Raw genomic sequence first — 14,175 nt, 5'->3', positions numbered from 1 at the left:
CATTACCACTTCCTTCATGTTAGGATTTAACCGGTGCTGAACCTCTCTAGTAGGCTTTGCGTCATCCTCCATATGAATGCGGTGCATACAGATGGAGGGGTCAATTCCCTTCAAGTCAGCCACTGCCCAACCAATAGCTTCTTTGTGCTCTTGTAACACCGCTAAAAGGTTAGTTTCTTGGTCCTTTAGAAGATCCGATGCAATGATGACCTGGAAAGTTTGATTTGAACCAAGGAATACATACTTGAAATAGGCCGGGAGTGGCTTAAGCTCAAGTAGTGGTGGAGATTTCAAAGACGGAACTGGAGGAGTAGTGGAAAGCTGAGGAAGCGGCTCTCTTGGAATTTTCTAAGGGGGAATATCCATGATAGCGTCGACATCAAGCAGAGAATTAACTTCTTGGATGGATTGGTCAATATCAAAGTTTAAGAAGTCGAAATGAGACATGCAAGTTTCAAGGGGGTCATTGCTTAGAATGAAGGGGAGAGATTCTTCAACCACTTCATCAATGACATCAACAAGAAAACAATCATCCTCATTGGAAGGATGTTGAGTTACATGAAAGATATGGAGTTTGACTTGCATATTTCCAAAAGCAATGTCCATCACCCCGGTTCGGCAATTAATTGATGCATTAGCCGTATCTAAGAATGGCCTACCAAGGATCACTGGAATATGCTTTTTTGGATCGTGGACCTGTTCCGTGTCAAGAACCACAAAGTCTACCGGAAAGTAGAATTTGTCCACTTGGATGATAACATCCTCAAGAATGCCTCGTGGATGCTTGACCGATCTATCGGTAAGTTACAAAACCATGGAAGTCGGCTTTAAATCTCCCAGGCCAAGCTGTAAATAAACTGAGTATGGAATTAAATTCACACTAGCTCCTAAGTCAAGGAGGGCCCTCTCGATTTTGTTGTCACCAATGACACAAGAGATTGTGGGGCCACTCGGATCCTTATACTTTGGAGGAGTGCTGTACTGAATGATAGCACTAACATTTTCAGTTAACCTCACTTTCTTTGGCAAATGACTTTTAGAAGTGCGCTTTTGAGTGCACAAGTCTTTGAGAAATTTCGCATAGGGAGGGATTTGCTTGATAGTATCCAAGAGGGGCAAGTTGATCTTCACTTGCTTGAAAACTTCCCACATGTCTTGAATTTTACAATTCTTGTTCCCAATGTGTGTTGACTCTTGAAGACGTTGCAGAAACGGAGCTTTTGGCTCATAAGTAGTTTCCACATTTGGGTTAACATGTGTGGGATTTTCGTGAATGGTATTTGGATGAGAAGAGCTTGGAATTTGATTGGAAGAGCTTGAATTTGGATTTCTCAAAAGAGGTTCTTTTCCATTTTTGTCTCCATCAACCTTGTTGTCAACCACTCTACCACTCCTAAGGGTGGTAATTGCTTGAACATGCTCATGACTCGGCCCACTCGATGGAGGGGTTTCATCAATCGTATGCATCCCTCTAGGATTTTCAAATGGTTGAACGGGAAGCTTACCCTTGTCCTTTTGAAGCAATTGGTTCACAGAGTTAGCTATTTGGCCCACTTGATTTTCGAGCTTAGCTATGGATTGAGTATGAGAGTGAACCATTTGAAGAGTAGGCTGCAAAGATGTCAAGAGTTGCTTGTTGGAGTCCATGATTTGCTTGTTTAATGACTCCATCATTTGCTTGTTTGCAACCACAATTTCATCAGTTGGGTAGACCGAAGGTTGATTAGAGACATTTGGATTATACGGAGGACGGTAGCTTGAGGAGGCTAGAAATTGCCTCTTTTGAAATTGAGGAGGGGGTTGATTTTGATGCCCTTGATTTTGGAATTGGGAATTTTGTGGGGCTTGTTGTCGCCACAAAAAATTAGGGTGATCTCGCCATCTCGGATTGTAGGTATTGGAATAGGGATTATTCCTGGATCTTGAGAACATGGCATTAGCTTAGTCTTCATTTGGATTGGAATATTGCTTTGGTATGGGGCAACCCTCCGTGAGATGGAATGGACTAGTATATGATGAGCATACCGAACTTGCCGAATTTTGAGATAACGAAGGAGAGAGATGTGGTGCCATCAATTGATAGAATTTATGAGCTATGGCATCCACTTGGGATGATTCCTCCCTTATTGATTTTAGTTGACACGAGTTGGTGTTCTTTGCATTGGTTGAGGTCGGAGCCCTACGAGAATTATGTTGAAGTGAATTTTCGCTTAAATTCTCTAGTAGGGTCCAAGCCTCATCTACATTCTTGGACATGAACATCCCGCCACAAGAAGAGTCAACCATGAATCTATGGGGTTCGGTTAAGCCAGCATAGAAAGCTTGCACTAATTGCCATTTTGGAATCAAATGATGCGGACATTTTCTAAGAAGGTCTTGTAGCCTTTCCCAAGTCTCGTTGAGTTGTTCTCCATCCGTTTGAGAAAAGCTAAGAATGGAACACCTCATTTGGTTGGTTTTACTCATCGGATAATACTTCTTAAGGAATTCTTGCTGTAATTGAGCCCAAGAAGTGATGGAATTTGGAGTGAGTGAGTTTAACCAATACTTTGCCCTATCTTTTAAAGAAAATGGGAAAAGATGCAGATGGAGTGCATTCTCAGGAAAACCTCTCAACCGGATGGTCGAACAGATTTCAAAGAATTCATCAAGATGCTTATACGGATCTTCATTATCAAGGCCATGGAAAGATGGAAGTATTTGAATGGTACTTGATTTGATCTCACATTGAGCCGCATCAATGTTTGGCATCACTATGCATGAAGGTGAAGCATATGTAGTAGGGATGAAATGGTCCCTGAGAGTCATTGGCTCTTCATTTGGAAGTTCGGCCCTAATTCCCTCATTTCTAACATCTCCTACATTTTCAGCCATTGTGTTAAATTCAGTTTCAAGCTCTCTTACGCTAGAAGATTCCCTAAGGTTTCGTCTAAGCGTTCTTTCAAGTGAATTTATGTCAACTGGCGAGTCAAGAGTTGGTAGGGAGAGCGATCTACGGCCAAACATCAACAATATATAATGCTATCAATGCTACTATTCATCATTCCCAACTCCACATACGATGTTCCCATTCTCCTCAATTATCAAGACAGAATTTAAATGGCCACGACAAGGACCGATGCTTGTACAGGAAATTTAAACAAGATAATAGCCTCAACCAGGGCTTTAAAACTGAATTATCACTAAGGTTAACACATGCACAATATATTACAAATTCGAAACTAGAAGGTCAAGAAACTTACCTAGAGTCCCCTAGACTTACAAATTTGCTAGCGTTCCCTCAGTGAGCCCCGAGTTCCTAGAATCTCACACACTTACAACAACAGAGTTATCAAAACCACACAAGGAAATATTCACAAAACACAATATTAACAATCAAACTAAAATTATCCCTAGAACTTCGGTTGCTAAACCGTTTGCAGTCCCCGACAACGGCGCCAAAAATTGATCGGTTGAGTCGATTACAATTATAAATCAACCTTCGCAATAGCACGAATCATTGTAAAATAGGGCTATTGGTCGGGTAAGTCGAACCACTGGGACTGCGCTAATCCATGGCAACCTAAGTGTCTAGAGTCTTGTTAGAATGATAGGGGTGTTCATAGAGGATTTGTTGGTTGTCACTTAAGCTACGAAATTAAGGTGCATAAATTAAAAGTTTACAAGAATTTAAAGGAGATGAAATACAAGTAAAGAAGACTAGGGAAATGAATCCGCCTCCATCCCTATACACATGCTAGATTAGAGCTAAATTGGGGGAAAAACAATATATATTATGGTCATGATACATAGTAACACTTGGTTGTTATAATATCCTCAAGAAGTTCATTAAATCTGAAGCAAGCATAATCCATCAAAGGTTAACATGTTTAGACTACCTAACTAAGGTGTAGCTTAACCACATTTACTTGAATGAAAGACTATCAAGCCCTAGATAAAGTGATGAAGCACATGAAGGTAAGAAATAAGCATAAATCATCAAAGGTTTCACCTAAGCAATGATCTATCAAAGTCCTTATCAACATGCCATTAAACCATTTCATGATCTCACTACCATTGTCACCATGAGAGTGCAAGCAACATGATTAAAAGAATAAACCATCAAAGATAGATAATTTACTCAGCATTAATCATTTAAATACATGAAGATCCATTACAAAAGGCAAAATGCTCTAGACCATGAAAAGACCAAAGAATATACATTGTAATCCCCAAAATATAGCCTAAATTAGAACATGCTTACAAGGGAGGGGCCTCATCGCCTCCCTAGATGGAGGATTAGTTACCCATGGAAGCTTTAGAAGAAGGAAGAAGCTTGGTTGCAACCTCCATTTTCGAGCTCCCTTTCCTTGGCTTCAAGAACTCTATCTTTTTCCTCCTCTTTCTCTCTCCACAAATCTTGCAAAGATCAGATATCCTCTTGTTTGTGTGGTTCCCCTCCTTTGTAGACATTCCTCTCCACCAAACAAGGCATAAAAAACCACTAAAAGACATCTCCAACCAACCCATAAAGATGGAAATCAGAGATGAGGGAAACAAGGTGCAAGTGGGATGAAGTGATGGTTCTCGGAGAGGAATTTGCCCATAGTTCGAGCGCTCGAACTAAGCACTTCGAGCGCACTTCGAGCACTCGAAGTTAAACCAGTGAACTCCTTCCTCTTGACCTGCTTTGCACTACTTTGGTAGAATAGCCATAACTTTCTACTCCGAACTCCAAATGACAAACCATTTGAAGATTTGGAAATTTAATTCAAAGCTCTAAATATGTCATGTTTTAATGGAAGTCCAGTTCTCGAGTTTGATAAGTCAAAAATGGCAAGCAAAGTTAAATTCCACTGCTGCCAGAACTTAGCCTTGAGCACATTGCTATTTAAAGATTGAATAAAACACCATTTTTGCTCCTTTTTGGCCAATGAACCTGAAAATATATAAAAGCGTGCAAATAAAGATAATTTATAAAGAATAATCAAATAATGGATTTAACTAATGCAGCTAAGGGCGCTTGAATATGCAATATTCGGCGCTTATCATACTAAAAGGCGTCTGAACTTCTAGATAGGTCTATCTCGAACCTGGCCAGGCTATGCCAGTGGTGGAGAAGGAGAAGATATATGCTCAGCCTCAACTGCTGAAGATGAAGATGCAAAAGTGGCAGAGGCAGAGCGGTCAGACTGAGCCAGAGCTGGCTCCTCATACTTTTTTAACTGCTCAAGCCACTCAGCCTGATCAACCTGGGCATGAGAAGGCTCTGCGGGCTCCTCTACACGCTGTCATACTCTCCTCTGGTACTATCGACGGGCAACTATCTTAACCCATGGCCTGTAAAACAGAAAAGAAACACTTGCAAAATAAGTTAGTAACAGATAATAGAGAATTGAAGCACAGTATATAGAAACTTATATTTCAAGTAAGATAGACAACTCAGAATAAAGGACATGAATCTATGCAAGTGATAACGCAGCCAAGTAAACAGTGACTAAGTGAAGCATGCTGAATAGTGTAAGTATGGAATGCATCCAATATGGAAAACACAGGCATTGGGCATCAAGAAACTAGCATGAACACTATGGATGGTGTGTGAAGTGTGCATATGCAAATCTGTGAAGTTTGATCGATCATGACTTGAGTGAGATCGATCTCTCTTAAATTGATCAGGACTAAGTTCGATCGATCTTTCTCTGATAGATTAGAGAAAACTTCGATCGATTGAACTGCTGTGAGAGATTTGAAAAGTCACATATCTGTGACGTAGATGACACGGGGGGTACCCAAGCAAGCTTGTGGGTCCCTCTACACCTCAACAACACAAAAATGGTCACTTGAATAGGCACATGACCCCCAAAATTGAATTCGGAATCAAATATATACAAAAATACATAGATATATATACATATATATACATGTACTTCAAAATGTCATATATGGAAATAATCAATCATGGAAACTTAAGATTTAAGCGTGGAAAGCATCTAAAACATATGATTGAAGCTCAAAATCCAAAAATACAACTCAAACTTACCAAATCGGGGAGAGAAGTGGATCAAGAGAGAGAGAGATGAGATCAAAGATGAGGAAGAGAGATTCGAAGCTCTAGAAGCTCGCCAGAGGTTCACTGGAGGTTGGGAAGAAGGTGGGCAGCGGTGAAAGGGAGCTAGGGTTTGAGATCGATATGTAAATCGATCAAAATGACCCTTGACTTCTATTTTTAAAAACTGCTTCCGACATATTCGATCGATCTGGAAAAATCTCAAATCGATCGAACATAGATCGATCTAAGCTTTAAAACGACACAGTATTTTTTTGAATTTTTTTTTTTTATAAATAAATAAATTCAAAATTCAAAAAGGAAAATCAAAGTCAAAGTCAACAAAGGGCCACAGATCGATCAATTCAAGATCGATCTGGAAGAGACTTTGATCGATCCAACATATGAAAACCTGCAAACAAGTTCGTACGATGCATAGAGAGGCCTTTTTCATGGGTTTCAAAAAAATTTCTAAGTATAGAATGAAAATTGATTTGAGGAAAATCTCGATCGATCTTAGAGCACTCAGATCGATCTGAACTGAAGTTCACTCAATACACAGAGAGCTGAAATATGCAAGAAATTCTCGATCGATGGAACTGAAAGATGATTGGATGCATAGATTCATGTTTGATCAATCGAACCTCTTTTGAGATCGATCGAATAAGTGCAAATTGCTTAATTTGAACATAATAGGGCATGCATTCTCAATTACAGTTCCTAGCAATGTGTATCTAAACCCAGAATATATCTAAACAACGCAAAAAATGAAAGATAAAATAGAAATGAGGGAGGAATAGGGTTGTAAGCCCTACGAAACGCACTTGTCTTTAACGTCTCTAGCAAGACATTGGGCTCTTTTAGCCCGGATCAAATATCTTGTTATACATCCCCTCCTTAACGGGGTGAAAAGTACTTTAAACCCCACCCAACAAATGGTTCTCTAAAGAACTTGTTGGATATGATTCAAAAGGAATTGACGGTCCTTGGTCTATGCAACTCTTGGGCTTCCATGCCCTTGGAACACTTGGTTTCATAACTTTTTTCCTTGAATTCTTTTTGGTAGGCAAACCATGGAAGCGTTCATTGTCAAGTAAAGACTCAACTTCATCAAATTCATTATCTAAACACTCTTCTACAACACACACTTCTTCATGCTTGTCTATTGAATTTGGGGTTGGATTAAAGATGTTCAACTTCACTTCATGTGGCCAAATGAGATTTTCATTATCCCCATCCTACAATTGATGTTGGCATTTGCAGTTGCCAAGAAGGGACGGCCAAGGATAACGGGAATTTGGCTCTTGGGATTCGGAAACGGTTCCGTGTCTATGACAATGAAATCAACGGGGAAGAAGAATTTATCAATCTTAATCAACACATCCTCAATGATACCCCGAGGCTTTTTGATGGGCTGGTCGGCAAGTTGTAAAACCACCGACGTCGGTTTCAAGTCTCCTAAGCCTAATTTAACATACACTAAATATAGAAGAAGGTTAACTCTTGCTCCTAAATCTAAGAGAGCCCGATTAATGACATGGTCACCGATGATGCAAGATGTAGTAGGTGAACCGGGGTACTTAAACTTTGGGAGAGTGTTATGTTGCAAAATGGAGCTCCCTTGCTCGGTCAAGACCACTTTTCTTGGTGCTTGGCTCTTGTTCTTCCTCTTTTGGCTGCAAAGATTTTTTAAGAACTTGGCATAAGCCGGAATTTGTTTGATTGCATCCAAAAGTGAAAGATTAATCTTCACTTGCCTAAACATTTCAATGATTTCATTGGTCTTAGTCTTTTGTTTGTCAAGAGAAATGGATCTTTTCAAGGCATCCGAAAATGGAGCTCTAGGTTCAAAAGCTTTTTCAATATTTTTCTTTAAAGAATCTTCAACACAAGAATTCTTAGAATCATTTTCCAAATCATTGTTCAATTCATCTTTTAAATCATTTTTGACAACTTTCTCAACAAGATGATCATGCACATGCAATGAAGGAGGAATAAAATGTGAAATGAGACGGGTGTCAACTCTTGGTTGCACCGGTTCACTCTCTTCATTGGGCATACCTACTTGGTTATCAACAATTCTCCTACTTCTCAAAGTTGTCACCACATTGACATGTTCAATTGTGTGACCTTTCGATAAGGAATAAGTCTCCACAACATATTGATGCTTTGGTGGTGCATTCAAAGGCATCTTCCCTTTCTCTCTAGCATTCAAAGTACTAGCTATTTACCCTACTTGGGTTTCTAGCTTAGCAATAGATTGAGAATAAGAATGAAGCAACTGAGTGTTCACCTCTAGAGTGCCTAGAGCGGTCAACACTTTCTCCTCAAAAGCAGGACTCTTTGAGTTTCCTTAAGAATACGATGATTGGTTAGGGAAGTGAGAATTTGAAAATTGATTGCCATGTGATGATTGAAAAGAAGATCTATAACCTTGGGAACCTTGGCTTTGCATTGGAGCTGGAACATACTTGTTTTGAAAACCACCTTGGGGAGGGTTTAAGCCTTCCCCTTGGCTTTTCCAAGAGAAGTTTGGATGGTTCCTCCACCCTGGATTATAATGAGCGCCATAGGGATTATTCTGTTGGTTAACAAATATAGCATTGATTTGTTCATGGTTTTCACTTAGCACATGTCCATGGGGACAATTGGAAGTAGAATGTAGAACACTAGAGCAAGTTATACAAGATTCATTAGATGCATGATGATGAACATGATTAGGGGAGGAAGACACTTGGTTTGCCAAGTTTTGGTTGATCAAAAATTAATCAAACCTTTAAGACAAAGATTTCATCTCGGCGGCTATGTCATTAGAGTTATCAACTTGACATAGGCCAGCATTCTTCCTTCCACCTAGATTTCTACCATTTTTAGAAGATAAAGATATATGCATTGAATTCTCACTTATGTTTTCATACAATTGCCACACATCATTTTCATGCTTGTCAAGATAAGAACCACCCATAGATGCATTAACCATACCCTTATGATTATCCAGTAAACTTTCAAAGAAATATTGAAATAGTTGCCACTTAGGTATATCATGATGTGGGCATTTCCTAAGCAAATCATTAAACCTTTCCCATGCCTCATGAAATATTTTCCCATCCCCTTGAGAAAATTCACGAATGGAAGTTCTCATAACATTGATCTTTGAAACCGGATAGTACTTCTTCAAGAACTCTTGCTGCATTTCTGCCCAAGAAGTTATCAAAAAAGGCCTAAGATTGTTGAACTAATATTTTACCTTTTCTTTAAGGGTAAAAGGAAAGAGTTTGAGTCTTAAAACTTCTTCCGGCATGTTCGTGTATTTCATATTGGAACACACTTCAAGAAACTCATCCAAATACTTGTAGGGTTCTTCACTTGGAAGTCCATGATAGTTAGGAAGCATTTGAATGGTTTGCGGTTTAATCTCATTATGATGTGCTCTAAATGGGAGCAATGACTGCATATAGGTACATTGTATTCATTAGGAACATGATGGTCTCTTAAAGCGATAGGAGGATTCACAATTGGTGGTGCTACACGAACACCGTGATTAGCTTGAACCATAGGAGGTTGTGGAGCAAAAATTAGCCAAGGCATTCCCAATGGAATTTGGCCTTGTTGTTGTGGGGGGATGAATGGTCTAGGCATACCTAATGGTACTTGGATGTTTTCATGATGCACATTAGGGTGGAGGATGCCTTGTTGGTCTATGTGACCAAGGTCCTCCATATGGTCGTCATTCAATTCCTCCATTAAAGAAATGGAGTGATGAGAACTACCTTTTCCCCTAACATTACGAACAATGGATTCAAGATGAAAATCAAGAGGGACAATAGTATGATTCAATGACCTACGACCATGCATGCACTGGCAAAATAAACAACAAGCAATTAATCAAATAACAATCACTTCGTCCCCACAACAAATCAATCAACAAATCTCCACATACAATGATCATACTCCCATGCTTGAACAATATGCAAAGAAAAGTAAATTGCCTCCATGTAGGCTCATGATTTATCTAAGAATGTAAATATAAGCCTGCACGCGGACCGACGATTTAACTAGAGATTGAATTAGAAAGATCTCACAAAGGGTCCTTAAGTAACTTCAATTTATTTTCAATTTTCAAGCATTGCTATGCTTTGTAAATTTTTTAGATTTTAGCCCTTTTTGTTTAGCTTACCTCCTTACTTTAAATTCTCCTTTGCTCACTTCCTTTTGCTCAATTCACCTAGCCAAATAAGAACAAATACAATAAGTAACTAAAAAGAAAATAAAGTAAAAACACAATCAAAAGAGTACTAATTCCTATTTTCTTCCAAAGAAATACGACGTTGCCACACTACAACAGATCTGGCTTTTACTAGCGCTCAAAAGCACTAGTAAAAGTCCTAAAAAGCCCTGGTAATTCAATTACCAGCGCTTTACCAGCGCTTTTGAAAAAGCACTGGTAAAACCTGCGTCGGTAAGGCTTTACCAGTGCTTTTCGAGAAGCGCTGGTAAAGGCCTTTTACCAGCGCTTTTCCAAAAAGCGTTGGTATAGAGTATTTACCAGCGCCTTCTAGAAAAGCATTGGTAAAAGGACTTTACCAGCGCTTTTGCAAAAAGCGCTGGTAGAATGTATTTACCAGCGCTTTTTGGTAAAGCGCTGGTAAAGGGTAATTTGAATTTTTTTTTAATTTTTTTTCCCTCCCTCCCTATGCCAGCACTTCTTAAAAGAGCGCTGGTAAAGGGGTTATTTTTTTTTTTTTTTTTTTTTTTATTACCCTTATAGTTTTTGGAAAAAACATATCAATACTACCAACTACTAAATGTCATCTAATATAACACAAGTTAATACAAAAATACCATCCAAATTGTTTTTACATAATACAACCACAAGTTAACCCTGCCAATATGAAAATTACAATCAAAATTGGCTACTAATACAACTACAAGTTAAGCTGGTAAATGTTAACCAAAAAGCAAAAATGTATACTAATAGAACCACAAGTTAACCTGCCAATATACCATCCAAATTGTCTAAATAAAGCTACTAAATGTCAAACAAAAAGAATTAACAATTTTTGACAAATGTAGTACAAGTTTTTCAAAAAGAACCCATCTAAGGCGAAGGAAATTCAAAAAGCACAGCCACGAGCCTATCTTCAACTTCAACAAGTCTTCTTGCCCAGTTGATTTGAATTACCCTACATTTTTTATAAATTCATTACGTACACATTATAATAAATGAAAATTTAACATATATATAAGAGAAATTAAAAGTTCATAACCTTAACTGAATTGGCATCACGACTAGATAATGAATTTGGGAATACTATAGGAGAAGCATTTAACGAATCAGAACCCTTCAAAATAAGAAAACAAAATACATAAAATCTTGGCACAAGTAAACATATATTTAGTAAAGAATAGAACTAATAATAAATATACCTGTCCACTACAATTTTGTTGTTGCATCTGCATTAGCATAGCCACCTGTTGTTGTAAATTTTCCAACTTGTCATCATAGTTGGCTCGTAAATTTTCTAACTTATTGTCATAGTCGGCTTGCATTTTTGAAATGGTCTCCTGCAACTTTACGCGTGCAGTACGTGCCTCCTCATCAGATTTTTTTTGCATTATTAATCAGTTCAGCTTTACTAGGAGAGGGCCCCCAAACATCGCTTGGTGTAGGCCCGAAGCTAAGCATCCGCACAAGACCAGTTCTCTCTTCTCCCCTCACAATGGACAACAAATCATTGGAACTACCAATAGGCGAGTCAGAGTAACTTTTTTGAAGTTCTTCTATCTTTTCCTGCCAAAAAAGTGAAATGTCACTTTCTTGAATGGCCACAACATTAATGACAAATTGTTGTGATTATGTATAGTAGTACTATTAGATAATGCAAAATTTCAAATCATTCCCAAATTTGAAGCTATACTTAGACAAAAAAAAAAAAAAAAAAAAAAAAAAAAAAAAAAATTTGCCATTAGGGCCCTGCGATAGGTATTAATATGATTCTTGGACAACAACCGTCACCTCCCTTTTTAAAAGTAGGTATTGGTTGTGTTCGATGTACTGTACATTTGACACATTAAAATGGTTCGTGTATAACATGCGCAAAAATAAACAACTTTAATCGTCCAATGTACAGAATGCATTGCGCATACTGAATATATATTTTTTTAAAGAAAGGAAAAGTTACATCACTTAACTGAATGTTCACTTAACTGTGAATCTTAATTGAAACTTACTTGGTTACAGAATAAAATTTTGAAGCATGTTATGATGGAAACAAAAATGTGAAACATGTTGTGATGGAAACAAAAATAGTAAGTTTGATCTAACTAACGACCACTTAGCAAAAAAATTATAAAAAGATTCCAAGTCAATAATGGTGACCGACATGTGATCGAATTGAATGGCTTAAGATTTAGTGTCAAAGCTTGTGTACTTACATTATAGACCCATTAATTATCATCATTCAATGAAAATTAAAACAACAATTTATAATCAAGTACACATAACAATTAGAGTATCATATTTTGTACACGCTGAAGACTACTAGATTGCATCTGTTACATAATATAGTTGAACTTTATTTTGGCCATCTCATAATTAATATCAACCACAAAATCTGAGCTCAATAATTAGCATCAACTTAAATGGCGATTAACATTTCCATATTCTTGTTCCCCTGGTATGGTGATAGAATAAAGCACCTCCTATCAAATCAGAGGTTATTGCTGAGAAATATTTGTTCACGTTCCCAAGTAAAAGTTTAAAGGTTCAACTTCTCGCATGTTATTTGTCGCGGAAAAAAAGAAAGAAAGAAGAAACTATGACACATGCGAACATAATTAGGTTACTGCATCACAGATTGCATTGCTTCAAACGCTACATAAAATAGTACATTCTAAAACTTTGAAAACTAAACAGAGGTGTGCCTTTGAAAGATGTTTTTCTATTTTGTTTTAGGACTTCGATGATTGGGGTTGAGAGGAACACATTAAATTGAAGAATTCAGGGCACTAATCAGCAACATGTTGACAATGGGAGAATTTTACAAACAACTGAAGGATAAATTAAGGCTAATGATATTCGTGTTCCACTAACCTCCTCTTTACATCCCTAAAACTTCTCTTCAAATATATATATATATATATATATATATATATATACACATACACTTCAAAACCTCAAACTTATCAAATCACCAACATCATTTCTTTTCCAAAGAAAAAAATAAAAAATCACCAGCATCACATCTTGTCACTTCTAAATTCCAAAAAAATTGTAGGTCTTCTATCTACTAGCTCTCTTGAACCACGCAGCTTCTAGCACAAGAAGAATCCAGGCAAACTTAACGAAGTGTTTGAGGTTCAAATTAAAGGATATATTATTATTATTCCACTTTAGTCTCCATCTTGATTTCTTTCATTTGATTTTCTATCCGAATTTTTCCTCCATTCTTATTATTGCAATATCTTGTAATTAGATTTGAGATTCCAGATGGAGTTTTAGAATCAGAACATACTTTATTAATTTTCTCTCCTCCCTTTATCTACCTTTCCATTATTGGCCTTCATAAAATCTTCAAAAACTTGAATCTCAAGAAATCAACAAAAGGAAGAAAAAAACGTAAAATCAATGAATGTCTCCTTGGTGTGTTTCTATCTTGTATGAATGATTTAATTTCCCAAGAATTAAATGGTGAAGTGTATTTTCTTTTCCTCCTACCCTAACTTGATTGTGATTTTTGAGTTATCAATCAGTTCTCAACCAACAATTTTGGGTTTCAACAAATGTGTTTAACATATTCAAGGACAAGCACGGGATATTCAAAGAAGAACCCAATGACAATCCCAATATAGCAGTAACAGTACACACCAGCAAGGTCATACAATAGAAGTAGAATTTTAGAAAATGAACTCAATATCAATATAATAGAATTTAATAAACTGAACACAACTTCAACAGAACCAGAAATCTAAAAATGTAAACAACTTCACGTTGTGTCCATAATTTCCTAAGAATTACTAGGTGTAGAACAAGGATGAAGCAATAAAACTTAGAAACGAAGAAAAGATGAGAGAACAAATAGAGTACAAGTGTTAATGGAAATTAAATACATGTTGGGGAGAATATGATTGACACATTGACACAAACAACA

General features: G+C 37.4%; 1 pseudogene; it reads left to right on the top strand.

The window, feature by feature from the left end:
* Nucleotides 1-9,063: 9,063 nt before the first annotated feature.
* Nucleotides 9,064-9,161, top strand: LOC132280553 (small nucleolar RNA R71; annotated as a pseudogene).
* Nucleotides 9,162-14,175: the final 5,014 nt, after the last annotated feature.

The sequence above is a fragment of the Cornus florida genome, unplaced genomic scaffold (assembly GCF_030987335.1).
Source record: "Cornus florida cultivar Cherokee Brave unplaced genomic scaffold, ASM3098733v1 CherokeeBrave_3.0.0_Hap2_Chr10, whole genome shotgun sequence".
Taxonomy (NCBI): domain Eukaryota; kingdom Viridiplantae; phylum Streptophyta; class Magnoliopsida; order Cornales; family Cornaceae; genus Cornus; species Cornus florida.
The sequence above is the reverse complement of the archived record's forward strand: the minus strand, read 5'-3'. Positions and strand labels throughout refer to the sequence as shown.